This window comes from Trachurus trachurus (genome assembly GCF_905171665.1).
Source record: "Trachurus trachurus genome assembly, chromosome: 7".
NCBI lineage: Eukaryota > Metazoa > Chordata > Actinopteri > Carangiformes > Carangidae > Trachurus > Trachurus trachurus.
Genome location: NC_139901.1, coordinates 14,117,825 through 14,140,820, shown reverse-complemented (window position 1 = coordinate 14,140,820; position 22,996 = coordinate 14,117,825). Strand labels below are relative to the sequence as shown.

At 40.8% G+C, this 22,996-nt stretch overlaps 1 protein-coding gene across 1 annotated transcript in view; it reads left to right on the top strand.

Annotated features, from left to right (window-relative positions):
- The window catches only part of bsna (bassoon presynaptic cytomatrix protein a), a gene marked incomplete at both ends in the record, with an annotated part of 132,679 nt that overhangs the window by 38,665 nt on the left and 71,018 nt on the right, over positions 1 to 22,996 (top strand). The gene's annotated exons all lie outside the window — the stretch shown is intronic.

The window sequence follows — 22,996 nt, the reverse complement described above, 5'->3', positions numbered from 1 at the left end:
CTCAGGTGTCTTGCGGAGGAACTGGAAGGGGTCACAGATAGACGGAGGAAAAAGGGAAGCGGAGAAATGAGGGGCGGATTAATGAGAGCTGAGATGAGAGCGAGATGAGATGATGAGATACACATTTATTGTCCCCCAAAGGGGAAATTTGTCTTGGGCAACAGTAGCCTACATCCTGCTGCAACATTACAATAAAAAAAGTCTCACACACACCCAGAAGAGGAGCAGCTGTTTTAATCACAATAAAGTACATAAATACAAATAGTCATTCAAAAACAAACCCAGGTCAAAATCAGGTGAGAACAGGTAATTACAAACATAATAAAAAACATGATAAGATATCAGACAAGAGCCCACAGCTTTTCTAACATCTGTAATAAAAATAAAAAATAAGGTGAGGCAGCATACGGGGTCCTTTGTTATCTTGTGGAGTACAACCACCTAGAAGGAGGGGCAGTTCTTTTTGGCTGGGACTAATGGGATTAAGGTTGTGAGAAGTACATGGAGGGATGTGTGGAGGAGGAGAGGGGTCTCTCTTTTCGTAGTGCCAGGGTTGAGTGACAAATATCAACTCTCAACTGTGTGCAGACAGGAGACAAACATTCAACATGCACCGTCAGCGACAACACTGATTCTCTCTGGCCGACACCACGATAAACACTGTTGTTGTGTCTCGTTTGCAAATATGGACGACTTTCACTGCCAATGTTCTCCCCCACAAAACAAATGAAGAGTACACGCTCACTCTGGACATTCACCCTGAGTCTCCATGCTAACAAATTAGCCTGCACTGCTGAGTGATAGTAAATGACTAATACTCTTCAGGGTAGGAGCAAGAAAAAGTAAATAGTGTTATTTTCGGATGCTGCTCATTTGGAAAATGATGGTGAATAATTAGAATTTAATCTCCAGTCATGTAAAAATCCTCTGCTGTGATTCATATTCACTTCAAAAAAATGTCATCTCCTCTGACTTCTGGGTTGAGAAACCTGGATCAGGCCTCTAGCCCAGTCCACCACCACATGTCTGCAGGTAAAAGAGCAGAGAGCATCAATATGGTTAGTGGAGGGAACAAGTCAAGAAACTGGTAAGCTTTTTAATAATTTGATACATTTAAAAACAGGACATGCAGTAAACATGTTGAAAAAATGTTATAAATGACAGCGGCATCACAACCATTGATGTCACCACAAACACGGACAGATGTTAAATATTCATCTGTCGATTTGAACACATTTGCTCACAGCAGGAGTTTCCACAGGATGTGAGTTAAACTGTATTTGCAACACAGCAGCTTCTGTCTGACACACATGGGATCATCTTCAGGACATAGCTTTGATCTCAGCTCAAGTACAGGTGTGTGTGTGTGTGTGTGTGTGTGTGTGTGTGTGTGTGTGTGTGTGTGTGTGTGTGTGTGTGTGTGTGTGTGTGTGTGTGTGTGTGTGTGTGTGTGTGTGTGTGTGTGTGTGTGTGTGTGTGTGTGTGTGTGTGTGTGTGTGTGTGTGTGTGAGAGAGAGTGTGAGAGAGAGAGAGAGAGAGAGAGAGAGAGAGAGTACTACAGGTTAATAATGTGGATAATGCTAATGAGGTGGATGGAGGGAGGAGTTGATAAGCCTCTGAGTTAGGGATTTGGACTGCATTTGTGTAGATTAACACACACAGTTAAGCACGCACACTTCCGCACACGCACGCACGCACTGACACACACACACACACTCAGATAAAGTGCAGATATGTCAACACCCACACACACACACAAACACTCAGTCAACCCTACTTACTCATGCAAGAAGCTTGTACAATAAATTGTGATGTTAATTAATTGAAGGAACCCATGGATTTTTCCTTGGGGAAAATGAGAAACACACATCAGCATAAAATCCATCAACTTACATGTTTATAGAGGTGGTGGGTTGTGTGTGTGTGTGTGTGTGTGTGTGTGTTTTGAGGGGTGTTACAGTACTTACTTACAGTACTAGTCTTACACGCTCATATATCCCTAAAACATAAACTTACCCCACAGTTTAATGCACTGGTCCTGCTCCTGTTTGGGTTCTTATGAATTATGGATTAAGTCTCTGCTCCTATTAACACTCTGTCTTCTGTGTTGCTGTGCTACTAATCAATGCTCCCCCTGCTGATCCAATCAACAGCGGCTCCAGTAAACCCTGTTTCTCTGATGAGATTTCACTCAACAGCTGAATACGATTAATACACGTAACGATTTATTCTTGATAGATAAAATGTTTATCTTACTGGGAGTCAGTATGTGATCAATGCACCTGGTCAAAGGTGATTACTGATGTGTATGAATATGAAAAGAGGAATGTGTCTGAAAACAAAATGATTCCAACTTCATGGGCAACAGTGTATTTTATTATGAATATATCTATCCAAACAATCTAAGTAAGACATGATCATTTCAGGATCAGTGATATATTATGGGTTGAAATATTATAACAAGGAGACAGAAAAAAGAGATAAACATTACAAAATGACAATATCAAAAATTGCAAATGTATGGTAATGTAATATGTACAAGATAAACATTTTCTTTTAATGAATGACTGTATAAGTTACATATTCTCCACTATGTTTTGCCCTTTTTAAGATGGGGAAATATTTAATATCTGACTGATCTGGGTTACAACAATAGGAAAATTCAGATCACTGATCAACTGGCCAATGCTCTTTATGTCCATATAAACACACATTTTTTGCAATGATCCCTTAAATATGATATGAACACAAATTTGTACTGGCCAACCAATTTACTGTTTAACAATAAATAATGGCTCAGTGCTGAACTGCAGTGAATAAAAAGTAAAAAAAACAAAAACAAGAAAAAACTCAAAAGCCGATTTAATGAGTTAATAATGACATATTTCTTTTCGTGTTGTGCTGAGAAAACCTATAAATGAGAAAACACTGATGTTATTTTTATGGACCAACTACTGCAAGGACTTCATTTCTAAATAAAACCCAGACAGTTTGCAGTTTAGCTGCAAAGTTTAAAGGCACTAAAAAGTTCTCACATTGAATCTTATCAGCCAATGCATAGTTAGTTAGTTAGTTAATTTATTGACACAAATCATTAAAAACATAACGTTTGGGTCCAAACAATAAACGATAAACAATAAACAATATACAATAAGCGATAAACAATAAACAGCACAACACATACACACACACACAAAAAGGAAAAGAATAGAAAGAAAAAGAGGGAATGACACTTAATATGCCCTCCCATCTCCCATCTATTTTTCTAACATTGTCAAACAAGCCTGTAACATAGTTAAAATCTTTTTATCAGCTCAGCTCTGTGGAGTCATGTCCATCTTTTGCACGAATGTCCCTTGTGTGAGGGCACAAGAGCAAATGTTCCTCATTTTGTATGCCCATATTACAGTGACACACACGTACTGTAGATGCACTGACAGATGATTAATCAGTTGAGCTCTTGAAAATACACATGTTCATAAATATTTAAAGTTCTTTGAAAACTCCCTTGTCCTTAAACTTTACAGTATTATGAGCAAAATAATATTAATAATTTTTTTTTAAATCCCTAAGTGAATCCCTGAGCTTTGTGTGGCAGCACTCCAGCCTTGTTGTGTCTGCTGCTATGGATTAATACTTAAACTGAATATTATCCTTTATTATCACAGCTAATCAATGTGCTGTGTGTCCTGCTAATCTAATAAGTGGTGCTGCCAAGCTCCATATCCGACACACACGATGTTCAGCAGAGTTGCTCCGGCAACATGAGGAGATTATTTTATATTAACAGGTGGGATATGTTTCATTATGACTGTTATGACTGCACACACACAAACAGCGCTCTCATGTGTGAGATTTAAATGATTCTGAGTTTATCTCGTTAGGAGAATACAAAGCCTAAAAACAAGATGAATAAACAGAAGCATGAAGCATTTTCTCTTAAACACATTTCTCCATCTCCTTTATGGCATCATCCCCCTGCTCTTTGTAGAATAACAGATTAATACTTCAACTGAGCTTCCTCTGTCATTATTGTAGTTAATCAATGAACCCTCTGTCCTGGTAATCTAATAAGAGCCGCCAGCATCCATATCTTGTTACGTTCTGATGCCTTTTTCATCAGATAACATTTAGCGGCTATATCAGGAGAGTGACACCAATTATCAGGCCAGAGAGGAGGATCAGAGAGAGATTACACCCGTGCTCTTTGATTTGGGAAACATGGCCATCACGGTGTTAACGGAGGTTTGTCTCCTGTAATGAGTAGTTTGATTGTACAAACTTGTGTTTTAGTTTGGGGTCTGATTCCGGAAATCCGGACAATAAGTCATGTTCAGCAGCCGAGAACACCTTAAACTCAAAATCCCTTCAATTAACATTACTTTGGTCCAGGCTGAAACATTTAAACAACTATTGGATGCATTTCCATAAATTTGCTATGGATACCCACTGTGTTGAGGGGATGAATCTCCTTGACTTTAACCATTAAGTTTACAGTTTAAAGGGACAATGAGGAATTTTGGAAAGCGAAGTGTTTTCACACTACATTTACGATGAGCCTCCGCGCACACGGTGAAATTCTTGGACCGGCGCAAGACGGACGTCTTGCCAAGAATGTTTTCATTCATCAAGAATTAAAGTCAGAGGTTCGAAGGCGATCAGATACCGTCGTAGTTCCGACCATAAACGGCGTTTCGGCGGCGAAAATAAGGAAAAGCTGGTCGGCTCGCCCAGCATTTCCACCACTAATAATAATAACAAAATAACAATAGAGACAAAACTATATATTTATCGAAAATGGACCCATTAAAGCAGAAGTAAGCGGAATGTTTGTGTTAATATAAGTCTTAAATAGTTATATCTTCTGACAGTAATCACTTATATAGAGTGTTTGGTCCAAAACACGGGTCTGTCAGTCACTCTGCTCTGCTGTAAGCCGAGGAGAAAACTTTCCTTGTATCCTACAACCTTTATCCAATGAGGAGAGAGAACGGCATAAAGGGGCGGTCCTCTCTGTGTGTGCAGCCAAGGGATGAGCGTGAATGTGGTGACGTAGGGACAAGGGCGGGGACCGCTAACTCCATCCGCTGACAGGAAGTTAGCCAAAACGACCAGATCACTTACTTCTGCTTTAACAAGTGTTGGTAACGTAGATTCATCCACATTAATATGAGACTTCTTTATTGTCACGGAATTTTTCGTTCTGCCAATGGAGAAACTCCTCGTTGTCCCTTTAAGTTAAAATATATCCAATAAAATATTTCAACATCTACCATAGAGAGTTTAATTTAACTGTTAGCATGCGAACATACTAAACTAAGATGGTGAACATGGTAATGAGATAATTTCCACTGTCACTATGAAGCAGGTGAAGTTATGAGTCATTGACCCTCTATTCTCTCTAACCTTTTCAACGAGAATTGTCTATTTCAGAAATGATACTGTAAAATCACAGGTAGCGTTTTCCTGTCTGAAACGGATAAGCAGCATGGTGCAGTGAAATGGATGAAGCCATTTTCATTTGATGTTTTGTGGGTGATGTGGTGCTGTGTGCTACTGTCGTCGGTTTAGCACTTTAAAAGGATCAACCCTGAGTGTTACAGCTCTTATAAATATGGATGAGCATGCTGAAACTCCCACACATGGTGTATTTGCAACTCATTTAAACGAGTTATTCAATCCTTGAAAAAAAAAAAAAAAAGACACTTGGGGGTGCTACAAAGCCCGACAGTGCTGCTCATGTGGTTGTCGCCTCCTCCAGGTGTTCTGAGATTGAGAAAATCTTTCTCTTTTCTTTTCAGAATTTAACGGTGGCCTTTAAACATTTAGTGCCCCACAGCTGTTCAGTGACACAACCCACTCCACAGTCACACTCACAGCTGGAGTTTGCTGAGCATCATCGATCCAACAGTTTCTAAGCAGCTTTGGAGACAGAAGGGATTTCATTGGCTGATGTCAGTCTCAGTGGGCGGAGTCTAGGCAGCATTATTCTGGATGGGGTGCCACCATGGTAGCCCCCCGCCCCTGCAAACAACTGCAGCTCCTGTGATTTACATGATACATTTGGCCATAAGGAGATAACAATTATATTTAGATTAATGAGGCTGAAGGTCAGAAGAGTGAACATGAATGAAAAGATGTTATTCATCTTTACTTATTCACAATTTAATTCACTACCGGCAGCTAACGGACACATTTAAGGCGGAATGTTTTCTTGCATGTTATTTGATGTTTGATTGACCTTTCAATCAAACCACCTTTAATGTCAATGAATGACGCAGATGATGACTTTTGACCATCTAATTTATTTTAATCAGCTGTACTGCATGCAGTGGCGTGGCATGGGGAACATTTTTGAGGAGACCAGACCTCTGATCTAAGCACATGCCTGTTATGTAACCGACACTTCAACACACTCGCGCACACAAACCCACAACACTTTTGTTTACTGATACACAAGATCTCTCTCTCATACACACCTCACACATCAACTCCTCCTAAACAACTTACTAATTTATGCAACCCTGCTACCCAAATGCATGACCGGCTGCTTATTGCACAGCACAAATTTGATAATGAATAAAAGAAAGCATTTCATGAGAGACATTTCAGAGACATTTCAAGTTTTACGTTCACATCGTCGTATCAGTCGGCTACATTGATCAGATGCATGACTTACAAACCCCATTGTGTATGCTTGAAAATGTTTATGTCAAAAGAGGCTATAAACAATCGCATCTCTTCAGGTAACCTGATGGGGCGCTGTTTCAGTCATAAAATACTCAGTGGGAAATGGGTCAGAGATGGCAGAAACAGCACAGAAGAATTACCAAAACTATTTAACAAAGTGAAAAAAGTGTTTGTTTTTTTAAATTAAAATGACAACTACAGTGTGAAAAAACAAGGGAAGTCTGGCTTCCCTTGGCCTCCAGGAGAAAATGCCATTGATTGCATGATACACTCTTTATTGATGATCAGATCTCCGACTGCTTAAAGGGACAACGAGGAGTTTTGGAAAAGCGAAGCGTTTTCACACTACATTTATGAGCCGTCGCGCGCACCGTGAAATTCTTTGACCGGCGCAAGACGGACTCATGTTTTCATTCATCAATAATTAAAGTCAGAGGTTCAAAGAGGTTCACATACCGTCGTAGTTCCGACCATAAACGGCGATTCGGCTGCGTTATTCTCATGACTCGTTGCGAAACCGAAAGTAAGGAAACGCTGGTCGGCTTGACCAGCATTTCCACCACCACTAATAATAACAAAATAACGATAGAGACAGAACGATATATTTATCGAAAATGGGCCCATTAACAAGTGTGGGTAGCGTAGATTCATCCACATTAACGTGCAACTTTTTTTTTATAACCAAATAGAAACTCCTCGTTGTCCCTTTAACGATTAAAGCAGAAGTAAGCGATCCGGTCGTTTTGGCTAATGCTGCGTTCCAGGCAGGCTTTTGAAACCGTAAATTACAGCTTCAAGTCACAACTTACGACTTTGTAGCGTTCCAGGCAACCCACTCGTGTTTTTCCGACCTGTTTTACCGGTGAAAGTCACTATAACGGCCACTCGTAACTTCCGACCCGTGAACTCGTACCAGATCGAACTGGTACAACTTCATAGGTCGGAAAAACACGAGTTACGAGTTGCCTTGAACGCACCATAACAGTCCTCGTCCCTACGTCACCACATTCACGGCGTCCCTTGGCTGCACACACAGCCCTGCATGCCGTTCTCTCTCCTCATTGGATAAAAACTGTAGGATACGAGAAATGTTTTCTCCTCGGCTCAGAGCAGAGCAGAGGGACTGAGAGACCCGTGTTTCGGTCCAAACACTCCATGTAAGTGATTGCTGTCGGAAGATATAACTATTTAAGACTTATATTAACACAAATATATCACTTACTTCTGCTTTAAGTAATGTTTAAATTTCAACAGGATTATAATTTATTTTATCACTTAGAGAATTAAACTGTTCTGGCAGCCCCACACCTTCTTATACTACATGTTATTATTACCAAAACAAAACCTTTTACAATACTTTAAAAATATTGTAAGTAAATAGTCAGTGCAAATCAAACAGGATTATGCACAAGATATGTTTTGGTACTCAAAACTTTTCAGTATATTCTCTGTTATGGAGCCTCCTGTCACCGTCTCTCCCCAACAAAAAATCCCTCTTGGCCCAGACACAGTGGGATGAAAGAGGCTAATAGGAGTTTATTGACTTTTCTTTAATTGTATTTCAACACTTGATGCATTTACAGTATGTTGATGAACATGACTTCATAGGCCATTAGTGAGACATATGTAATGCTGAAGTCTTATTGAGGCTTTTATCCAAAGTGGTCTGAGTGGGTGGCTCACTGGAAATGTCATTACAGCTGTTACACAACACACAACAACCAGATGTAAACAGAATTCAAAAGGTCCTAAATTCAGTCCGTCTTCAGTCATGTGCTTGCCTTCTGTTTATGTCCAAACATAATTAATAACAAGCACAAAAATGACACTTTTTTATTTTTATTGCTATAATTCTCTCTTGCCACAGACCTTGAATGCATCACTTTCTGTGCCTCAGACAGTGTTTAAACTGCAAATGTAAAAACTAAAAGACTAAATGACAAAACTGGAAAGGCTCATACATGATAGTGGAGGAGTCAATGATTTAAGATCTTGAGACGAACACAGTTTTTGGGTCTGTTGCACTTTCAAAATAAAATACAAATTAATCACTTACTAAAAGTAAGAGTCTGTCATAGAATCGACGAGGAGTCGGAAGTTAGTAAAACATTTCTAAAAGAATAAAGCTCAAGTAAACATAGTTTATGTTTGCCTTGTTGTTCTGATTTTTAAACCAACTGTTGTTGTGACTGTAACAACACAGTAGTAGGAGTTTACAGTTTGAACGTGTGAATGAGTGCAAGTGTGTGAGTGAGTGTGAGTGTGTGTTGGTGAAGAGGTTTGGTGTTTTTCGTGTAGCTGCTGTTGTTTCAAACCGACTTGGCCTCGGCCGACTCGTCTCTCAGTCATTTGTCATCGAAGCCCTTTGGCAGCTCGTCCTCCTCCCTGTAGCCTGTTTGTTGTTCAACAGACTGCTCGCTAATTTTAGACGCAGCGTGCACGTCGTGCTGCTAATGGAAATGTGTTTGTGTGTGTGTGTGTGTGTGTATGGGTGTGTGTGTGTGTGGTAGATTAATTAGTTTCTCGAGAAATCTGCAAATTGTTCTTCTCTCTTCCCTCCTCTCAAATCTCAGCACCTGTCTGTCACACAGTATTTGTGTGTGCACGTGTTGTGTGTTAGCACACACACACTCATTCAGTTTTGTTTATTGAGTTTTGTTTGCGTGTCTCTACCGTACCACTGAACATTTCTGATTTTTATTGGAACAAATATAATTAAAGTCTTGTATCATCATCTCGTATTGAGAACTTGAGAGTTTTTCAGCTCCACCTTTTGTTGTTCAGGCTTCAACACATTCAACTTGAAATAAAGTTTAATATGAGTAAATTTATGTTAATATATATCTATTTTAAGCTCACAGTTCCCTCATTAAAAGGGTTCAGAAGTACATTTGACACTTGATGCTTTAAAGTCGTCTTGTTATTTTACTTTAAACTGAACAAGCTGAAGCTTAGAGTCTGAAGAACAAACGTATAACTGTCCACATATAATAATAGTCTGGGCTGCTTTAGTTTCTTATATCACATATAAAGCAGAAACTACAAGGAAATGTTTAAAGGGTTATTATGTTAATTTGGGGCTTTTTCTTTGTTTTGATCACAGTTTTTGTGCGCCCGTAAATGAAATTTTAAAAAGTAAATTATGAGCTTTTAAATCAGGAAACAAACTCAGCATCTCTTCTACTCTGATCCTTCTCACTATTAGCAGCAGATATTAACAAATAACAAATATTATAACCAACCTTTAAAATAAAGTTATAAAAAAAAAAAAAAAAAGGCTGTTCAAGGTCTTTGAAAACACAGGTGTTTTGTTGTGAGTATTTGCAGCTCATGTGTTTTATTATTAATGAGGATGTTTTCTGAATTAGTTTGGGTTTTTTAAAGTTGCAGCACATTAAGCCCTCAGGGCCACTGCACCTTCCACGTCTAGGAGGGAAACTGGGCCAGAAAAATGTGAGAGAAAAGATGAGGAGAAGGTGGTGGAACAAAGTGAAGGAGGAAGTTGGAGGTGGTGTCAGGTACATGAAGACAGATTTACACGGATACGACCACAGACTTCATCCTCACTGATCTCTGATCTGCAGATCGTTCCAGCTCATTTCGCCTCAGCTGCTTCAGGACTTTATCATGGCTAATTAAACCCCCACAGTTGCCCCTCCCCCTCCCACACAGCAACCACAAAGTCAACATCATGTTCATCACCCGAACTTTGATTACATCGTTCAAGGACGCCATGTGCACACACTTAGAGACACACATGTATGAAGATCCAAAGATTGAAGAAAGAAGTAATTTGTGACGTTTCAATTGTTTCAATTAAAAAAACAAAAAAAAACAGTATAACATATGATTTTAAAATGCACCTGACTGAGAACATAAACACACTCAATACCACTTTAAAGACCTGAGCTACAACCACATGGTCTTCGTCTGTCTATGAAACTGTTGTCACATGACCTTCTCTATGATGCAACATAGTACATCATGTGACCAACACTGAGATCTGAGCCAGTTTGAACTTCCATGTCCATGAAATGGCTAAAAGCCCTGAAAAAACTAGTAAGTGGATCTTGAGTATTGATTAGTTAGGGACATGAATCCCATATACATGTACAGTCTAATGATCCAGGCTCTCAGTGATGTGGTCAGGTTCATGACCTCTGAACTTTCTGTCCCAACATTTCTCGATTAAAACGAAAACAAACGCACAAGCTGTGTCCTAGTTCAGCATTTAAAGACTGACTTCGTCACAGCTCAGCAACTCAAACGCCCCATTTCCAGGGCTCCTTCAAACATGTCCTTGTTTCTCTGGGTAATGAGCATATCCCAAGATTCATTGCACACCGGTAATGAAACACTTTTAAATTTCAATCTTATGTTTCAGCTCAGTTCAACGGTAATGATGCAGTTGTGACCTGACAAACTTCAAACCTCAAGTTGCTAGTATTGTCAACGTTGCTAGGCAAGGGAGCCACACTTTGCAACACAATGGTTAGGGCAAGAACATCTTGCAACACAATGACAAAATCCTCCAAAGACCAGACTGTCTAATTTCAGTTCATACATATGTGCGGATCTGCGGATAATATTAATATACACAATAATAATAATAATAATAATAATAATAATAATAATAATAATAATAATAATAATAATAATAATAATAATGCTGATGCAGTTTACAGGAATGACACTTTGGTAATTACCTCTTACATTCTTGGTAATGACATTATATATTTATCGCACTAATGGCAGTTTCCCTCCAGAGGAACGGCGCCTCTCGCTCATGACGAACAAACACAATGACCGTTTGCTCCATAATGACGGACACGACCGCAGCGACCTGCGGTATTTTCATCAGCGCAGACGGAGCGTGATGATTATAACCCAGATGACACCTTGAGCTGGAATAAATACAGGGGGCCGGTGTGAGCTCATCACTGCTCATCGTCTCCTGCTTTTCTTCCGCTGCTCAAACCTCTCTGTGATGTTTCAGAACAAATGAATCTAGGAAGTAGACAAGATGTGTTCACTTTATTTTATGTTACAGAAATTAGTTTCTTTCCAACATTACCCTGAAGCTAACATCAAGTGGATAAACAGTTCATAAAACAGACCTTGGTACTCCGTCAGTTTGTTTCGGTACAGTGGAAAAAATAAAACATAAAAAACATTAGATTTCTTTTAGGTTATGATCAACTTAACTAGGGAACATAAAACTGTGACCGTAAATCACACACACAAACTTACAAGGCAGCAGCTTCTTCTGCCTTGTTAGTATTGATGCTAAACAAACCCGTCTCAAGCTTTCAAACAAATCTTTATTGACAATTGTCAAGTTAGGATGGTCCACCGGGGCTGAGCCATTTCTATACGCACTCAGGTTGTCCAACTTCACACCACAGATATATAATTGTGTACAAGGTTTCAGTCCGTTCTCTGCAAACATTCACAGAAATTATTTTTTGTGTGCAACAACAGAAATGAATTGTTATTCCTTTTATTTTCAGCACATCTTACTTATAGTCTGCTGTAAGACCTGCTGTAGATTTAAGGCTAAATGAGGAGGTGGAGTCCTTACCAGCTGAATTTAAGCCAAACATTTACTCTTCAGCAGCAGAGCTCTTTTGAACCACAGTGAACCATTTCTGGCTCAAACTCTCTCCCACAGTCAGTGAGTCTGAGAGTTAGTCGACCTAATGGGGCTGCAGAAACACTGGCTGAGGTGAAATCAGACGACAAACCAAAGAGCAGCCTCAGATCAGTTGTATTAGTCACAGAGCTGTCGGGAGAGTTTACTGTGATCGTCTGAATCCCGACTTGCAATTAAGTTGAGAATAATCACCCCTCAGACTTCACTGAGAAGAAGCTCAACCAAATATCAGCCTCCACTTTTTCAGTCTCCTCCTTCTCATTCCTTCTGTTGCACTCCTCCTTTCATCCACCTCTCCTCCCCCTCCCCTCCCCCCTCCCTCTCTACGGTAGAGGAAGCGGTCCGTCATGCTCGGCTGTCTGCGAACGAGCGGTGAAGCAAAAAGCTCTAGCGTCGGCATAAAACCTCTTGCGAGCAGCAGAAATCCTGTTTGAAAGCCTCCACTTGCTCTGACAGCTCAGTGGAGACACACACACACACACACACACACACACATATCAAGGCCCACACACACTACATGCATGAACAAATATAGTTGAGTGGAGACATGTGTGCATGTATATATGTAGGCAGCGACACAGTAAACGACTGGATGCACAGATACAGATTTATTTATGCTGATTCTGCCTGAGGTCTTCTTCTTCTTCTTTCTCTTTTTCCTCTTCACATCCACAGCCAATACGTCTTTGTTCTGCACTGACATAGAACAACTTGGTGAAGAGATTAACTGGGCGGTGATTAATTTGGTTAATTACTATCCCAGCAAAAAACAAGGAAGTGTGGCATCGTTCCAAAATGATCCATCCTCTGCTTCAGTGTAGTGGTTTCTCTCTGCAGCCTGACTGGCCATATGAAACAGGAGGTCAGTGATGTACTGTATCAAGGTGTTTGGCCTCTAAAGGTGAGCAGTAGTGCTGGGACGATATGCTTTTCTCCCGATTCGATTCTTCTACAATTTTTTGGATGCCGATTCGATTAAAATTGCGATTCTACGATATTGCAGATTTTCTCGATTTTTAGTCTGCATTTTTAACACCAGTGAAACAGTTGAATGATTATGATTGTCTACAGACTATTCCAGGAACCATATTTCCCCAAGAAATACACATCACATGTAAGTCAGTTTTTAAGATTTATTCAGCAGCAATATATATGTTTACTCTCTTTTCAAAAGCCTGGACTGCAAGAGGCAAAAATAAAAGAGTATAGAAAAAACAGGCTTCTGACAAAATGAGATATAGAGGTAAACTGCTACATTTTAACATTTATCTGCACACAAATACTGTAGGAGCCTATAAATTAACATACTCCATTATAAAGTGAACTTAAACCCTTTTCAAAACCTGGACTCTCTGTATGTAAAAAAAAAGGCGAACAAATGCACATTGCACAATATTAAAAAAAAATTTTAAATCGTCAAAAAAAAAAATCGCGATACTTATGTGAATCGATTTTTTCTCCCACCCCTAGTGAGCAGTTTAAAATAAATGAATCTGATTAGAGGTCAGTGGAGGGAGGGAGGCACCTGGTCTGAGGTAAAAACAGACAGACTTCACTTTGTTCAATGTTTCTATATCAAATAGATAAAACTGTAAAACTAATCCACTTGACACATGCAAGCACCTTGGCAACAGACCCGTGTGTTAATTGGCTAAAACAACAACCCACACACCTTTTTATACTGGGATCAGATCACAAGTCGTCAGTGGAGATGAATTTCAAATCAGCTTTGAACAGACACTTAGAGCTGATCACTATGATCAATCACTGAAGACAGGTGATACCAGGGACAGCTCATTCACACAGACGCATACTTCCTCATTTTTCAAAATCTCTGTGTTTTATTTCCTCTCCCTCCCTCAGAGCTCTTCTTTTTCTTCTTCTTCCTCTTCTTCTTTCTCTTGTTTCTTCCCATTTCTCTTCCTGCGCATCTCAATCCAGGGCCTTAATGGTCTTCACACCAAACACAGCTGTCACCATAGAAACCAGGTCAACTTCGGTGAGAGTCTGTGTGTGTGTGTGATGCCAGGTGATGCTGCATGTTTCCGTACCTGCGGCTCTGTGGACATGTTGGAACATCGAGGCGGTGAAACCTGCTGGGAGACACTGTGATGGTAACGACATCATCAGGGTCACCGGGGGACACACACACCATGCACACAAACACACACACACACACACACACACACAAACACACAAGCAAAATCAGTAAGACAATTAGCACGTAAACGAAGCGTTGAGATGGTTTTCCTTCTGTTTCCCTTCTGTGTCTTTGATCTGCTGTTTGTGTTTGTCACCGAAGAAGACTCCTTGTTTCCTCGTTTCATCGCCGTCAGTTCTCAGAAACTCTGATTATTTCCTGCTCCTGTTTCCAGAGATTCCTGAAAATCTGCATGAGAATCCAAACTAAACCACAGCTGCTGCATTTTCTCTATTTACTCATTACTTTAGTTATTCAATCAATCAATTTATTATTTAAAATGCAAAATCACCATGGTACATGGTCTCAATACACTTTACAATAAAAACAAGTACAGTAATAACAAACAAATAATAAAAAACAATAGAAAAATACCAGAGGAAAAGGATAAAACAGTTAAGAGTTTGTTTACAATAATAACAGACAATAAAACAATAGTAAAACACCAGAGGAAAATGATAAAAATTAGTTAGTTTAATCCAAAGTAATGGGTAAAAATGTATGTTTTAAGACGGGGTGGATGTAGCGTCTCTGATGTCTTAGGCCCTTACATAAGAATGGAGCGCGGTGGGAGAAGGCCCTACCACCAGCTGACTTTTTATTGATAGATGGAATGACTAGGAGGTTCGAACCCAGGGAACGAAGAGGATGTAACAGAGTGTAGGGAGTGAGTAGTTCAGATAAATACAGAGGTACAAGTCCATTCAAGGCTTTATAGGTTAAAAGAAGAACTTTAAAATCAGCTCTAGCCTGAATGGGCAGCCAATGTAGTGATGCCAGGACAGGAGTTATATGACAAAATGTACTTGTTTTTGTTAAAAGTCTAGCGGCTGAATTCTGGACAAGCTGAAGACTCCTGGTAGTACAGATGGAGAGGCCGGAAAAAATGAGTTTAATGAGCGTGGGGATGTTGTGTCCTGCACGGACACAGTGGTGGTGAGTGAGGACGTGTCTTTGACTCACCTGTCCAGGTGAGTCTCTCTCTCTGATGTGTGCTGCAGAAATTGGAGGGAGGGAGTTGGGGAAGTTATCTGTCTTCATGTGTGGTGAAGCTCAGGTCTGCTCCAGTGAGGTGGGGGGAAGAGGGGGAGGAAACTGGAGGAGGGCAAGGGCTCTCTCTCTCCGTATGCATAAACCATGAGAACAGAGGCTCCAGCCAGGCGAGAGAGAGAGAGGAGCCCCGGGGCGAGCAACACGCACCTGGATACACACACTCTCTGCACATACGCACTAACACACACACACACACACACTTTGAAAAATAAACATGGCGGCATCAGTCTACATGCACAGTGCAGTCAGCTCACATACTGTACACACACACACACACACACATCATTAGTGTAGTTGCAGGCCAAGGAGTTCAAGAGCAGGAATTTCTAATGATTTTCTTTAAATGATTAATGGAGCTTCACTGACAGAGAGAGAGAGAGGGAGAGAGAAAGAGAGAGAGAAAGAGAGAGAGAGATGTGTTGGTCTGATTCAGTCTTATTATAACAGATGTTGTATGTCGGCTTTTTAATTCTTACTTCGTACAGTCGATGTAACCGGACGGAGCCGTAGCTCTTCTTTGCTGAACTTCTTGGCTTCTGTTTCTGTTTCTGACTTAGTTTCCATGTTTATTTGAGACTGTTTACGAGGACGAGTAAAACACAAGATGAGACCTCACCTTTAGGTGCGGCACGGTGCTGAAGGTTCTGAGTTCGATCCCCAGGTCTGGGGCCGTCTTGTGTGGAGTTTACATGTTCTCTCTGTGGGAGTTTCTCCTCCCACAGTCCAGTGTCACTGATCCTTCACACACATGCAGACACCACTGATGTCTACTTTTATCACACGCACGTACACACACACACACACACACACACACACACACACACACACACACACACACACACACACACACACACACACACACACACACACACACACACCGGAGGGAAGATTAGTGGGAGATAAAAAAAAAAAAAGACAAGAGGTATCAGGAGGGGGAGTCCGACCTGCTGCTGTCCCTGTGATAACACCGAGGTGAAACGTCTCGTCCTCACTCTAACAGCTCTGTTAGTTGGCACCGCCTGACTGCTTCCTGTTGGACAGACGCCTTATCTCCGTGTGTCTCTTGAAGACGACCATGTCCTCATCATCAAAGAAATCTAATCTACGCAGAAAATTAAAATGCTACATCAGTTAAGCAAACTCAGTTAGGTGAGTGTGTGAGGAAGAGGTGAAAACTGTTCTCATGTCTCCAACAAAACCAACCTGGTGTGTCAGTGGAGGATGTAATCTATCTATCTATCTATCTATCTATCTATCTATCTATCTATCTATCTATCTATCTATCTATCTATCTATCTATCTATCTATCTATCTATCTATCTATCTATCTATCTATCTATCTATCTATCTATCTATCTATCTATCTATCTATCTATTCAATTTCATGACAAGACAGTGCTTATATTGCCAAAGCATATAACAATAATATAATATTAATAAAAATAAACAGATGAATAAGTGACGGTCAATGACAGAACATAAACAATAACAATTATTATGTCTGTCCGTCCGTCCGTCTGGCTGTCTCCTCTCTCTCAAACTGCTGAGGCAGATTTTACTTACTAAGAAACGAGCATCATTACTCGATTGTAATCAATACAATCGACCATTTGGAGTTATTCACTGAGGGGAGGCACTGAGTGAATGGTAGAGGTGTGTGTGTGTGTGTGTGTGTGTGTGTGTGTGTGTGTGTGTGTGTGTGTGTGTGTGTGTGTGTGTGTGTGTGTGTGTGTGTGTGTGTGTGTGTGTGTGTGTGTGTGTGTGTGTGTGTGTGTGTGTGTGTCTCTGTGTCTCTGTGTGTGTGTGTGTGTGTGTGTGTAGATGACAGGTAGAATAGACAGAACGATGTGTGTTTGTGTGAGAGACTGTGGACTGAGATGGTGAGATACAAACAGGATTTATGAAGCTGGGATGCACTTGGTAACGTGTGTATGTGTGTGTGTGTGCGTGTTTAGCCTCAGAAGTGAGTGAGAGGTGAGTGTGTTTTATGACTTTCTCCTGGCCAGCAGCATGCCGATGGTAATCACACTGAGATAGACCTTTGTGTGTGTGTGTGTGTGTGTGTGTGTGTGTGTGTGTGTGTGTGTGTGTGTGTGTGTGTGTGTGTGTGTGTGTGTGTGTGTGTGTGTGTGTGTGTGTGTGTGTGTGTGTGTGTGTGTGTGTGTGTGTGGTGTGTGTGTGTGTGTGTGTGTGCGTGCTGTTCATTTATCAGGGCAGAGCACAGAATGACCTGTCAGCTGCAGAGCTGTGTCTTCAGATGTTACATTACAAGGTTCATCTCTTTTGTAGACGTGGACAGTTTTCTACATATAGGTGCAGAGAGGATTATGGGAAATTAGCAACTCCATGGTAGAGGAACCAGGTTTGATGTACAGTGGCCCAGACAGGTCAACACAAGGCAAAAACTACATCAGAAATGCAAAGTGAGACAAAATGAAGTGCATACTGGTCCATCTACGTATATACAATATAAAACACAGTCACATAGCAACATCAATCCATTACCTAGCAACAACACTAACTGTAACTAACCTCTCAAACCTTCCCTGTAAAATGAATGAAGGTCTGAGAGTACTGGTGGATCAGTGGTTAGGGTGCGTACTGTTTTCACCATGTTCCATGTTACAGAGCGACTTACATCACTGGTAAATGGACTGACTCTATATTTATGTTGAGCCCTCTGTGTCGTGTTGTCTGGACGACTGTAACATGTCACAGGTTCAAACCTCTGGAAACCAAGAGCACGGTGAACATGAACAGATGTTTTCTTCTTCAGATGACTGATCCAGTGCCGACATTTTTGTTCTACAAATTTATCATGATGCGTTCAGTGTCATTAAATCCTTAGCGTCTAATATTTCAACGTGGTCTGATTCTGTCAGAGACTGAAAAGGTTTTCATCCTGACGATCAGTCGTTACCTCACAGGTGATGGCAGCATCTGAAAGAAAGACCCCTTTTTTTTTGGGAGTCCCCCCCCCAGGTATAAACACTGGATCGATGTTGGAGTAGATGGAGGTTAGCGTTAGCCGTATAGCTGTACAAGGTTGTGTTTAGGGAACAGTGAATGCATCATGTAGACATCTGTCCTCATGAGATGTGTAGGAGCAGAGCGTGCGTGTGTGTTTCCATAATTAGCTGCATGATCTCGTGTCCTCATCATGGGACCAGTTCCTGGAACCTCCTCTGTCTGTGGAATATTGATCAGCGCCTCAGTGATCGGCCATGACAGCGAGGGGGGCCGGCGGCTGTCACTCTGCATCAGAGGCCCCGCCCACTGACTCACGCACAGCTGACAGTGTGTGTGTTTGTGTGTGTGTGTGTGTGTGTGTGTGTAAGTGTGTGCACTACATCTGTGCAGCAGTTGTTTTACACAGATGTTCATGTTTTTTATTCATCCGGCCAATTATTCATTCTGATTCGTCTGTGAACTTCGTTCTGCTGTGACAGTGACATCATCAGGATGAACTGCATTTACAATTTGAGAAAACCTTATGAGACGAACAAGTTTTCATTGTGATCAATGGTTTGTGTGTCTGTAGACACCAGATGTTATTCTATTTTTGGTAAAATAATGATTTTATTTTATTTATTGTAATGATTATTATAATTAGATGTTACAGTAAACTGTAGTCATCTGTTGTGCTGCGATAGATGAAACACAACTTTATAAACTTGAATTGCTGATATTCTTCTTTTATTAAAATGTTCTTAACATATACACATTACATGTCAAGCACGTTTTAATTAATGTAACTCATACAGTGACTATGTGCACTCTCAGCTTTATCAGCTCAGTATTTTATTATATTTATATACAAAATATCTTTTCTCTTTCTAGTGTCTTTAACATGTGCCCAGATGTTGAAGCAACTTGTTGCTGTTCAATTTTATTATTGATTATCACATGTTCATGTTTTTATGATTAAATCTAAACCTTTGTTCTCTCCTTAAGCTGAGAAATATCAAATATCATCTGACCCGAAACGGTTTACAACAAAAAGATAAAATACATTGAACAGATGAAAATATTAGAGTCAACCCATATAATGAAATATCCAGTTTCAGTACAGTACAATATAGTAGTATAACATAATACAGCAGAGTTATACTTTGTAAAGCTCTGTCATGTGTTAGATATATTTTCTCCATAAATAAAAGTCATTCGACCTGAGAATCACATGTTACATCTTCTTTCGCTCTCTCAGTCCCTATTACTCCACATTAATCTGACCCCCGCCCTCATGCTGCATTGATGTAAACACACTCACAGTGAGTTTATTTTTTCTCCCCCATCGCTCCCACCCACCCCCTCTGCCCTGACACACTGCACCATGTTGATAGACGGATCTATTAAAAGCTGTGTATACACGTCCCTGCATATGGATTCTACAGGAGCCTGATGTGAGTGTGAAATGGACTGTGTGTGTGTGTGTGGGAGAGTGTGTATACATATAGAGTGTATTCAGTTCAGATCACAAACATTACATTAATTTGTCCTACATTACATGACACGTTTGCAGCTGCGCAGCCAATCACAGCGAACTCTTCAGTTGATTCCAGCTCACATTATACCTGTTTGTAGATTGTACCTGTACCTGGTAATAGACTGTGCCCTTACCTGTTTAGGGACCGTACCTGTTCCTCCTCATACACAGAGTTAGCGCAGAAGCAGCTGCTGTTTCTCCACATGTTCTCCAGATGTGAAGTTTCACCTTGACTGTCTTCTGCAGCAGCTGCACAGACTCAGATTCTGATGCTTTAATACAACAAAAGAAAGAAGCTGGTTCAGTTTCCTGTGACTACTGATGAAACTGTTGTCTGTGTTTCGATTGAAGGTCAACAGACGACTGAAAATCCAGTTTTATTTTAATACAAAACAATGAGTGAAATAATAAACACCATGACTCTTATGTAGTAGTGTTAGACAGACATATTTTTGTATTTTATGTGTATATTTTATTTATCTTATCTTTATTTTTTATAACCCACTTTATGTTTTCTGTTCTTTGCTTAAACCAATGACAGTCTCATAAACACAGATTCACACAGCCAGGATCCAATCAGTCAAGCTGTAGGGAAATCAGGCGGAGCTGAATACACCTGAAACCTTGTCAGCACGGAGAGTTAGCATTAGCACAATGCTAACACTGCGTCAGCTGCTGCTAGTTATCATAGAACAAGACTTTGCTGCACAAATGAGAAGAGAGGCCACAGTGTGTGGGTCTGCTGGACTCTCTGGGTTACAGAGTGTTTGACTGTGCAGGAGTGAGTTCATTACAACTGAACAACACACAAACCGCTGACTGTTAGTGATTCATAGTTTGAAGTGTGTGAATGTGCAAATTTTATCCGTCCACACCTGTTCACTGCTCCGACTGTTGGGAGACTGTGACATGAATATTTCATGCTGACAGCTGGACACTGTGTGTGTGTGTGTGTGTGTGTGTGTGTGTGTGTGACTGGGTTTACATCCATGTCACACTTTGCCTGCGACAGCCACAGGAAGCAGTTGAGGTGTCTGTTGAGGCCTTTTTTCTTTTCCCTGACAACAGAACATTTCAAAGGTTAGTGTGTGTGAGTGTGTGCGCGTGTAACAGAGTTTTGGTGTTGATTCCACTTCCACAGTGACAGCCAATCATATTTATCTTTATTCAGTATCACGGACGCTCACTGGTTAGCAGGGCTCTCCTCAGCACATAAATATGGACTGTGACGTAAACACAGTGCCAGTATGCGAGGATTGAGCCCATGGTAGGTTTGTTACACGAAGCGGGCGCATGACGTCTGTCCGACTACCCATTTCTCCGACCATACATTTCTTTATTTTTGCGTCCAGTAGTCCGACCTCCCATTTCTCCGACTTAAGTAGCCCTAACCCTTAACCTTACCCTAAACCTAACCTTAACACTGTAGAATGGGTAGTCGGAGAAATGAGCCGTCGGACTTTTGGGCAGTCGGACTGACGTATGCTCCCCACACGAAGCACAGCGTTATAGCCTACTGAAACTGTGTAAACAATGTAATGTAATAATGCAGTTATCATGATATTATGTTCAGGAAGCTGGTGACAGTTTTACATGTAACTAAATGTGTTACAGAGGGTTTATTTTGTTTAATGTTTACAACTAGCGACCTTAGCTCGAAGGCTAAGCTAACTTGCTAATTTTCCTCCATAAAGCTGTGCCGAACGAGTGCTGTGCTTGACCGTGAGCTGACCAGTCATTTCCGTATCACTGTCCAGGTACATGTGTTTTGTTTATATATTTATTTTTAATTAATGATGTTCACAAATAAGGATTGAGCCCATGCTGTGCCGAACGAGTGCTGTGCTTTGAAGCTAAGAGAGTGTCGGTCCTTCTTGCAACTAAACAACACAACGCAAACAACTGTTGCGTTTCTTTGTGGGTGGACAAGTTAAAGCAGAAGTAAGCGATCCGGTCGTTTTGGCTAACTTCGTTAGTTAGCAGCCCCTGCCCTCGTCATGGATCTATTGGTCCTCGTCCCTACGTCACCACATTCACGGGCATCCCTTGGCTGCACACACAGCCCTTCATGCCGTTCTCTCTCCTCATTGGATAAAGCTTGTAGGATACAAGGAGTATACAAGAAGTTTTCTCCTCGGCTTACAGCAGAGCAGAGTGACTGACAGACCCGTGTTTCAGACCAAACACTCTATGTAAGTGATTGCTGTCGGAAGATAGAACTATTTAAGACTTATATTAACACAAACATTCCACTTACTTCTGCTTTAATTCAGAGTTTGTGTTTGTTTTGTCTTTCACATGACCAAAGATGCTGTCAATATTATTTGTCATTAGCCTACCCAATCTACTAAAAATCCACTATCAGCACTGTGACACCTCATGTTTTCCTGATCAGGTCTATTAAGCTTTCACTGTCCCTCCACTGACCACCTCCACCATTGGCCACGGTTTTTTTTGTGTGTGTGTTTGTTTCCGACTCCTGCTGTGACACAATTATGACGAATGTCGATCTACAGTGATGTGAAAGTCTCATTAAACTCTGATACAGGTCACATGTCGTCACGGGTCTGTTCAGACTTTCAGATTTCATAACATCAGATCTGTATCTGGTTCAGATCCACATGTGGAAGTGGCTCAACCCTGATATGTGCTGTTCATATTGTCATTGAACATCAGATCTGGGTCACACAGGAAGGGGAAAAACTAGATCCAGGTCACTTGGTCCTCTGTGTGAACTGAGCCTCTGAGTTTAGTTTGGATGGAGTGAAGCATCCTCACCTGTCGGGCTGCAGCTCAGGTGAGAGAGCTACTGCTTTAAAGCAAAGTGAACCAGAAGTGGATTTTGCTGCTGTTGATTAATCCTGACATGATGAGAGCTGAGGAGTCGTCTGGATTAAAAAACTGCTGACTCCTT